This window comes from Neolamprologus brichardi, chromosome 16, assembly GCF_056152115.1.
Source record: "Neolamprologus brichardi isolate AB-2024 chromosome 16, ASM5615211v1, whole genome shotgun sequence".
NCBI lineage: Eukaryota > Metazoa > Chordata > Actinopteri > Cichliformes > Cichlidae > Neolamprologus > Neolamprologus brichardi.
Genome location: NC_142119.1, coordinates 22,076,024 through 22,086,849, shown reverse-complemented (window position 1 = coordinate 22,086,849; position 10,826 = coordinate 22,076,024). Strand labels below are relative to the sequence as shown.

The following is a 10,826-nucleotide window of genomic DNA, read 5'->3' as shown; positions in this document are numbered from 1 at the left end:
TTTTTGTAGCACTCTCGTGTGATGCGACGAGCCAATAATCACTCTCGATGTTAGTCCGCTGTAAAACTTTAATGCGTACTCCAGCACACGACAAAACACACTGACCACACCGGAAGAACAAAACTCCCCCCATCATACTATTCCAGTTGGACTAGTCCCCCACAGTTATGGCAGGTCTGCACAAACAAATATTGCATGGTGATCATTTAACAAATGATATACAGTTTTCTTTTCAGGGGCGCATTCAGGATTTTCCTTAATTGGGTGGCACAGGACCCAAAAACCAGGCAGAGGGGCTCACATGAAATCTGAATAAAACACTGGGTGCCATTTTCAGGTGAGTATACACTACTGTGTCTTGTTCTCTAGAAAACATGGTGCTGCACAAGGGTTTAAGTATCATTTGTGTTGGATAATTGTTTTACAAAGCAGGAATAATGTATTTAGATTTTTTCCTTCAGTAAACAGAAAATAGTGAAAGCTTCTTAGGTAGGATGCTTAGGTAATTCACCTCTGGGAGATCATAAAATAAAAATAAAATACAAATTATTATAGTATTATTAGATGACATTATTGGAATTTTCCTCCTCAATTTAGATGATGCAGTAAAACCAAGAAAAGTGTGATGAATGTGAGCTGATTTCTTGGCACTACCTTATCAGTGATCAGCCAGAGACCATTCATGTGTAAAGCTTCCAAGTGAAGCTTCACTTAGTGTCTTTAAGGTAGTTAAATATTTATCCAGCCTCTTTGTTTGGTTTTGCATTCTGTGGACAGTCCCAGTGCTTGTGTCATAGTCAGCTGCACATCAGTGTTATTTGATTTGCATGAAGGATGACTTATTTGAATTAAAAGGAGGCTGTTCTCTTTGCATTGGGTGAGTATGGAAAGTGAAAAGCCATCCGTGAGACTCCAGTAAGTCTAGAAATACAAAAAAGGCACAATTGCTAGTGCTTATAAACTGATCTGTAGAGTGTTTCCTGTTTTCATTCTCATTTCATGGTGGCAGGTAATGGACAGATTCACTGAATATACACAAAATGCTTCTAAATAGCAACTATATCTGCATCCTTTAAAATTGTTCAGTTTGACTGAATTCAGTCTTTACATTTTTTTGATTCAGCTAACAGTAACCAACAGTAATTAACCTGTAATACAATACATTACAAGAATCCATCTTAGTCAAAGATTACCATTGGTTTTTTTTCTTTTTAATCACACTTAAAGAGTTGGTGGTAACCAAGTTATCAATTTAGGATTAAATTGTGGCATAACAGACAAACTAGTCATCAGCATATTGAAACTCATTACATGCAGTTATAGTCATAGTTAAGTGAAATCTTTAGTGTAAATGAAAGCTTTGAATGTTTTATGATTGTTATTCATAAAACAAAAAGAATCCAGAAAACATCTCTGACTTACTTTGATAATAGAGTGTCAGCATTTAGAATTAGAATGTACATTTGCTGTAGGCTGAGTCGATTTTAATGTATTGTAGGCAGATTCATCTGCACTTGGGGCCTCTGGGAAATAAAGCAACAGCTAAAAGCAACTATTTGTAGGCCTAAATGATGTTTTCTTCCGTTCTTTTTAAAAATCATGCTGTGGATCTGTCATGATGGGTTTCCTAAATTATGAGGTTCATTCATGGAGAGAAATATATCTAAAAAAAAAAAACAAGTGAAAATATAATGACTCACTCAGTAAATGCAGGCTATACTGTGTCGTGGTAATGTTTGCAGTGATGGATGTTGCAATGGTGCAGGGCAGGCCGTGGTATCCTTGGTCAATAATGGGTTAGGGCTCGGTGGCAGCAGAGACATCATAAAATAGATTTATGGGACAATTGTGCAACAGCAAAAATTGTTGCAGAGCTGTACCTTCAAGGGGATACTTCTATACATGCAGTTTTTATGTATCTTGCTATCTTCTTGGAGGAGTCATCAATTAAAAATTTAAATGCTACCAAAGTCCATTTTGATTTTACCTTTATCCCAGATAGAGGTTGAAGAGCAGCCATTATTGCTAAGCTAACACCCTCTTCTATACTATAACATTTGTGTAAATCAACACAGAGCAACAGCAGCATAGGTCAGCTTACCAGTGACACATTTGCAGTTGAGTACTTCACCTGCTACATCCCTCTTTAAACACCTCTTTGCTTCTTCTCTCCAGTTAAGTTCATGGTGTAGAGCACCAGGGGTGTTTTCCTGTTCAGACATCCAGACATCAGATCACTCAGGTCAAAACATTTTATTTTACTGACTTAATCTTCCAAATGAATGAGATACAAGATCAGGACCTTTTGGAAAAAACAAACAAAACAAAAGGCTTCTTAGTCTTTATGAACTGTAACATGTCTCCTGTTTTCATTCTTTTTAAATCACTGGAATTAGAATGTAAGTCACCTAGTCTGGCAACTTTCCGAATAAAGAAAAATTGTTAGTTGCATGGGCTTGTTTTTATAGCAGCTCCTTCCTCCTCATTGATCTAACAGTGCCTCTTTGTTTAGATTCCTTAAACCGTTTCCTTTTGTCTAGGATTCTCACTAACAAGCCTCTTTCATTTTTTATTTAACCTTTATTTATACAGGTAGTCCCACTTAGACTAGGCTCTATACCATCTAATCCTGCAGATGATCAGCAGGGAGTATGCACAACTCCATGCTGATCAGGGGCGGATCTACAGGGGTGGCATGGGTTGTAATCTCGTGCCACCTCTACACTGAAAAAATGGGAATTGGCAGGCTTTTGAATTTGCACAAATGAATTTAGTTAATGCTACACAAGCCTTTCATGTTTCTCTTATTTACATAATTAAATAAAGTACCATTTACTTGATTATAAACAATACTGAGACTACTCATTTTTCTTGCATTGATTTAAAGTGACTAAATTAGAATACTAAAACCATTGTAATCATGTTTGACCACAACCGGAAATGATGCAATATATTCAAAGACAACAACTAAATATGATTGGATAATAAGACCTGGAGTTTTATCCAATAAGACAACAACATAACTTAAGGAGAGCGCAATTGACCGCCAGATTCTAGAAGACTGTTCAGCCACATGCAACCTTTGGCACTGAGTCAGGCATACTGAGAAGGTAAGTAATTTAAATACATTTGTTTTAGTTGGGTACGTTTTCACAGAATTGTTGTAGTGCATGCTATATGAAACGTAATCTGTAATGCATCTACATGTTGTTTTTACAGTGCTAGCTAAAGTTGGTATTAGCTTTGTGGCTAAAGCTGAAAAATAGTAACAAATTGCACATAGTTGGGAGAAAGCAGCTGTTGTCGGTCAGATATGGAATTTATGCATGTGACAGAGAGCACTGACGTTTTTGATGGCTTAGCAAGTTAAAACGTCACTGAGAGAGCAATAGTGTTTGTGTTACTCACGCTAGTTATGGCTACAGTGGCTAATTAGTCCGGCTGTAACCGTCAGAGTTTAAGAAGCTGGGAGCCCCACAGTGCCATACCTTAATTCTTGCTGCTGACATTTACTCAAGTTATAATAAGGATCCTGCCACCTTAGACGTGGGTTTAAGAACCTGTGCCCATAAATGCCAAATCATTTTTCCATTTAGTCATTGTTTTAGGTGAAGTGTCACTTACTTGACTATTCTATTGGTCAAGCCCAAATAATACAGCAGATATCTACAAGGAGATAAGTTTGTTCAACAGAGTATGTCTTATTAAGGGATGTATTGTGAATTTTCCAACATCGTCCTAACAAAAATTAGGACCATCCCCCCCCCCCCCCCCCCCTTTTTTTTTTTCTACTTTGTGTAGAACATATGTGAGCTGCTTCTCAAAACATTATGTATAAATGAGAGAAAGATTGGTACTTTAAAGAAACCATTGATGCTCTTCTGGACTGGAATACCTTTTTTCAATTAAAATTAATGTTTTTTGTGATGGTGGAATTTTTACCTTTATAATTACAGAAGTCAAAACATCAGATGATGATAGCTTAACATCTAAACTCCCCATCTCTTGGCAAGTCTGAATTAGAGGTCTCAGCTGTATCGGCCTTTCTAGTGGATTTGCTTAAAGAGGAGATAGCTTAAGTCATTAGGTACATATTCCCTGACATTCTAGAGGTCAACCTTGCACAGTGTGTGACATTAAAGGGCATAACTTATAGAAAGGGAATGGTACTGGCCCAAAGGGCAGCAGGTGGATTGCCAGAATACTGAAAAACCATATCTGCATTGTACCACAGCATATTCTACATTGTCAGAGAGCTTGGTGGCTGGTACAGAGAGCAAGACAGAGCTTTTGAGCTCAGCCCAGTATCCACAAGAATATTCACTCTCGTTTCACTCTGTGAACTCCTTGATACTTATCTATTGGTTGACTATGAGATTGGATCAGTCCACATTTGACTTTAAAAAGGCATAAAGAAATAAAAGGTATTCATATAAGTGTAATAGGTTCAGTCGCATGTATTTCATTAGATAAATTCTTCTTTTTTATGTCTTGATCTTTATAACTTTGACTATTGGGTATGGATAGCTTTATGAAAACTAAACTGAAATGATTCTTTTTGAATGTCTGATATGTAATTCTTTTTTGCCTACAGAGTCCTATGGTCCTAAAGACTGTTTTGGCTGACGGAACCTGTCGAAGGCTCACTCTCTAATGGAGCGCCTGAATCAACTGAGGATCTCATCATTGAAGTCAAGAGACAGTGTTGTCTTCAGGGCAGACTTCAGTTTATGGATTCCTTGTTTGGGAACGAGTTTCTTTACCTTACCTCAGTTTCAGAAGTTGCAGACAAAGGGACTCTTAAAGCTATTGACATGCCAAAGCCCACCACATGGACATAAAAAAGAGTAACAGAGTTGGTGAAACTCAAGATGGAAAAGACTTTTTCATACAGAAGACATGAAGTTGTTCGTGATGCACCAATGGTGGAGGCTTTCATGGCAAGATGGCCTGCTCTATTTGATTTCCATGAGGTAAGGTTTGCCTCATACACGGTGTTCTTGCGGTATTAGCCTAAAATGGTTAAGGCACAGTTGTTATTTGACAGCCCATTTCTTCAGCATGAGTGATTACGGCCTTCTTCCAGGTATTAAACCTTTGAAGCTCATTCCTCTGTGCTCATGTTTTCAGATCAACGCTGAGTTTAAGAGAATTGCCACCATCCCCCCTCAAACAAAGTTCCTGGCTCAGCTGGCTCTCCACTTGGACAACCTGGTGAAGTTGGTCAACAGAAGAGGAGAGCTTGGACTAATACTGAAATTACTGAAAGTGGCATAAATGGATAATGTAAGTGATAAAGCCTCAACATTCACTTAACATGAGCCTCTTTTGATGAAACTTTATAATTGTGGAAGATTTCAAATGTTTTCCCATGATAAATTCTCTCATTTTGTATTTTTACATCTGCTTGTTTTTTTTAAACCTTCACTTTGTAAACTTATTATTAATTGCCAGTAAACCTATTATTAATTGCCAGTAAACCTATTATTAATTTGTGCACCTTTACTTTAAAAACATTCATGTAAAGTACACTATTAAAACTTAAATGAAGGACAAGGGCTGAATGAAGATGCTAATTACATACATTTCATTCCAGTGTGAAGATGTTGATGCTGAGTGTGTCAAGGGAGTGTGTATCTACATGGGTGAAGACCCTGGCATGCTTATCCGGGAGTATGTGGTATGTACTTGTGTTTTGTTTTTTTTGGGTTTTTTTGGACTTTCCACAGTGTGTCATATTACTTACTTGGAAATGACTAACATGGCTTCTTTTTTACAGGGCATGGAAGAATGTGCCATCAGTGAGACTGTTGAAGACACCACTGTTTGAATTTATCTTCTTAAAGAGCAAGCTTCAGCAAATGAACAGGAGTTGTCCTTGCAGGCATCAGGGTGGTGAAGAATTTGGATAATGTAGCATTTGCTGTGATAATGCTATTTGGACTCATGTATGCATTAAACCTTGCCTACCCTGCTGACTTTCGCTACAACTTTGACGTTTTCCAGAAGGTTTTCATGGAACTGGATGGAGCTAAATTCTCTAAAGTTCTTGCTTTCAAAAACCATCTGTTTCATTGAGAAGTCAAAGACTGCACTTCTGCAATTCTTTGCAGTTTTTCATTTTGTGTTCAGTAACGTTATACTGCTTATGTTTTTATTGCTTTTCCCTCATGTGACTGCAATGAAGGATGATTTTTCCTTTTGGTGTCATGTTGTAAGAAATTTTTACTGACGATTTTTAGCAGTATGTTCTAAGTCAACCTTAATGTCCTGCTTACATGTTTAAAATGAAGATTAAAATTCATGTAGGTGTTTGGTATTAGTTATGTAACAATGCCATTTAAGGCTCAACTTAATTGAAATCTTGTACAGGTAAATACTTGTAGAAAAGCTGAAACTGTTGTCAAATAATACACAAGTTATATTTGTGTAAATCTGTTTATTCATAAAAGCGTGTTGCTTTTTTTCAGGTAGTCTTAATTTAGTTTACATTTTCAATTATGTAATTAATACAAATGTTATATGTAAGAGATGACAGGATCATCTATAAGCACTTTCTTTTATTTGCTGCTAATGTCAGTTTTTTGTGAAATATTTGCAAATATATTCTCAAACTAACTTTTTCTTTTAGTTATTTCTGCAGGCTATCTTTAAAAATGTGTTAACAAGTTTATATGGTTGTGATTTTTGACTTGTTCATGGCAGAATTGCTGCTTTCACTGCAGTTACAGTTTAATAAAGGGGAATTGTTCAGTAGCACTCAGTTTTTGCCTTTTTTGTCAATAATGATCAGTTAATATTTCAATTGAAAAAATTAAGTAGGATTTAAAGCCCTAATTTGTGTTGCAGGAACATAATTGCAATGTGTTTACATTACATAATATCATTGCGTACCACTGGCAAATAAAAATAAGTTGGTGTTAAACATTAAAATATATTGACATTATGCAATACATTGATATTATGATAATAGATTAATATTAGTACATCAAACATGATTTTTTAAAGTAATCTGATGTAAATAAAATACTTTGATTTGACAAGCATTAATTACTTGAGGGAAAGTGGAAAATTAAGTCAGTCATACTTATTCATATTATGTGGGACCGATGTACACAATAAAATCAAGTAAATTGAAAGAACTTTTTTAAGTGTAGTGGCAACCTGATTTTACAAATACAGTGTTGTTTATTAAAATAAGCTAGCATTAGCACTTTGAGCCTAGCTACAATAAACATTGAATATAAATTCTAAAACTGCATAATGTATTGCATAGTGCATGCAATACACGCAAAATGGTTCAGCCAAAAGCTGGGACCAGCTTTATTTCTAGCTGCCAGTAACAACCAGTTCCTATGATTGTGCCAGATTGTGCCAATTTAGGCAACCCACTTTGTGGCTCTCGTAACTCCTTGCTCCTAGTTTTCTAGTTTTTAGTCCTAAGTTTAGTTTCCTGTTTGAGTTGTGCTCTTGTACTAAGTGTTTTGCCACAGTGCAATAAAGCTACCTGACTAAGTTCATTCTTTTGAGTTTTGTGAGTCCTGCTTTTAGGTCGCGAGACTGTCAAAGTAAAACATAAAACATGAGACAGAGACACGGAGGAACGGCTGACTTGGAGAGACGGAGAGGGCACATGGAACATGGAGACGCGAAAATGTGAAACACAGGAAGACACAGAGACAGAAATCTAGGGATTTAAAACTATAACATAATCACAAAACCATTAAAAGAACCAAGAGCACAAATAACAACAGATCAAAGACTGTAACTTAAACCAGAACTACACAGACAGGCTTCCAGAGGAAGGGATTTAACATTATTCTGTAAAGGAAAAATCAATTTAGTAACTCATCTAGCCAATACGAGAGATGCCTTAAAAATAACAGAAGCAGTTTAAATGCTCCTGATAGTAAATAAATAAAAATGTCAAATGCAGAGATATTCTTTGTAGATACAGAAACATAAGTGTGAAAGAAAGTATTGCTCTATATCTGGCTGTAAATAACTAGCAGCTTACCTGGAGATCTTTACAATACATATAATCAAAATCACAGCAATCAAAATGTAACATAAATCTAAATTCAAGCACCAACATGCATTAATTACACAGACAATTATGGGATTTTATTGTCTTTGTTGCATCTTTGCTTGCGATCCAGTAACCTTGTTTTGCAATACAAGAACTACACAGATAATTATGGAAGGTTATTATTCACTTGATTATTGTTCCAAGTGTGCCCTGGATCAAAGGTCACCCATTGTGTCCTTTCGCTTGTATTCTCTGACCAACATGCACAAGCTTCTTTATTTAGCTTTTTTTTTTAAATGTCTTCTTGTCTTGAGCCTTTCAAACTGCTACCTGTTATGTACACTGCAAAACGTGCTGCTTGTTGAGGGGCCACCTATGGATTGATCAGGTAGAGCTTAATTTTACTACTAGATTACTAGAGTATAGTAAGCAAGTACTAAAAACAGAGGCTTAAGAGGCTTAGTAAAGAGAACATATCAGTCACAGTATTTTGTGAGAAGTGAGAATGTAATAACAAGTTCCTCTAACCATTTCTGAAGCTCAACATGATACTAAAAACATCCCAGTTTCTGAATCTCATTCAGGTTCCTGCCTGGGGCTCTTGAAAACAGGAACAAAACACAATGGGAGCTGTGGGTGATGTACATTTTGAAAATATATGTAGTATTTGATAATACTGGTGGTACAGATGCTGACTTATATTGAGCCCGTTTTTAGGGCGTACCCATAACAGATTTGCTTAATACAAAACAAGTGATCAGCACAACAATATTATCACAGAACATATGAAAAGCATGTGCAACGTAATCTGATCAGGATGCCTCCGGGACATGTCCCACATGTATGCGGTCCCCGAGGCAGTTTCTGGACATGCTGGCAAGTTTACATCACTCAGATGGCTTTATATGATTGGAAAAGGTTAAACAAGTACCTGGGATGAGGAAGATCTGGGCATGTCTAAGACTGCAGCTCAAATGGATAAGTGGTAGCAAATGATTGGATGGAAGCAAACAGAAATCCAAATGTAATAATATGGAAACAGGATTTTGGAAGAATTACTGAAAATGTTTACCTCCAGTATATGGATAGGAGAGCAAGAGACAGTTTCTCTTTAGAATGCAGAAGATTTTTAGCAATTGTACTGATAGTGCAGATCTATAGTTTCAGATCAGCTGCAAAGACACAATGAAGCTAATAAAAAGTTTAGTTAGCCAACCCGCGTGGAATTACAGTAAAAATATCTCTCTGCTCACAGCACGTGAGTGACTGAAGTCCTGTCTCACAAGACTTATAATTATCATGTATTTCCTGTTTTTGTGACAGAAGTCAGTTCCCAACCACATGATCACATGCTGAGTTATGACACTTTGGTCTGTGTATCAAATTTATCCAAAGTATCCAAATGTGATCCTAAAAACTCCCTGAAAAGCCTTCAGTTGATTCAACATGCTGCAGAGTACTGAGAGTGACTAGAAAAAGAGAGCATATGTCTCCCATACTGGCTTCTCTTCATTGGTTCCCTGTTAAATCCACAATCATATTTAAAAATCCTTTTCCTCACATACAAGGTCTTGAATAATCAGGCCCAGTCTTGTCTCAAAGACCTCATAGGTCTGTACCAACCCAGTAAAGCATTTTGCTCTCAGACTGCTGGTTTACTTGTGGTTTCTAGGATATTTAAAGGTATTATGGGAGGCAGCGCCTTCAGCTTTCAGAAGCCACTGTCTTGGGTACAACCTCATGAACAAAAATATCATTTTGGGGTAGACTGCTTTAATGTTGCAAACCATGCCAGTCCTAAAAATATAACACTGTGCAGACATGGATCAATATTCTGCTCGGGTTTTTTGATTTTGTGCAAGATTGAGATGTGTAAGCACATGTTTTTTAAATTTTTATGTTTTTAGCTATAACTTTATTTGATATTAAAATAAAACAAATAAAATACATGTTAACTTTTCTGAAGTAAATAAGCTATCTAATACTAGGAAAGTCAAGCAGTTTCTTCTGTGTGGACTTCGCTATGAGTTTAATTTCTCTTTTCTTGTTAATGGACCATCCTACTTTCTTTACTCTTCGCTCAGCCGAGAGTGCTGGCACCTGGACAAAACCAAATCACGAAATAAGGAAAGAAGGGGGGAGACAGTTCAGAGGCTGACTTTTGCGCTTTGTTGCTGCAAACAAACAAAACTAATTCTAGGTACCAAAAAGGTTTATAGGTACCCTGTGAGGGAAACATTTTATGGTGATAGGTTAATTGTTTTTATTTCAAACAAAACTAAGTAAAACTACTGTTGTCTCTGGCCCCTAAGGGATCAGTCATGATCCCTTAAAATCGTCAGCTTTTCCTCCCACACAGCGCCAATGCCAGCTCCACCTTAGATTTAATTGAGACAGACATTTAATCTAGCTGCCACTGGAATCCACCCTTAGTTAGTGCTGGGAGTTTCCCACGATGCACTGAGCATTTCTCCTTTCTTACCTCTTTTCATTCACTATGTGTTTACACAACCAGCCTGAGCCAGAGACTTTGACTTGCCTTAAGCTTGTATACTCCTAACCAATAAACAACACAAAACAGATGATGAAATAGATTTTTACTCACATTACAATGAAAGCTTTTGTGTCAACACCAGTGAAATTTGCTAGTTAGCCTTTTACATTTTGGAGCAGTTTCTGGAAGGGGAAGCAGTGACTCTAACTAGCTTAGTTATCAAAGACTGTAGATAATGTCACAGTACATGTAGAGTATAACTCTTTCCTTATCATTATGTTTAACAATAAAGCAAACTGCTGA

General features: G+C 36.7%; 1 pseudogene across 1 annotated transcript; it reads left to right on the top strand.

The window, feature by feature from the left end:
• The first annotated feature begins 4,831 nt into the window (after positions 1 to 4,831).
• Positions 4,832 to 6,245, top strand: LOC148098253 (uncharacterized; annotated as a pseudogene). The gene is made up of 4 exons (XR_015716588.1): positions 4,832 to 4,973; positions 5,131 to 5,286; positions 5,597 to 5,680; positions 5,780 to 6,245. The product of XR_015716588.1 is annotated as an uncharacterized LOC148098253 (transcript).
• The last annotated feature ends 4,581 nt before the right edge of the window (positions 6,246 to 10,826 follow it).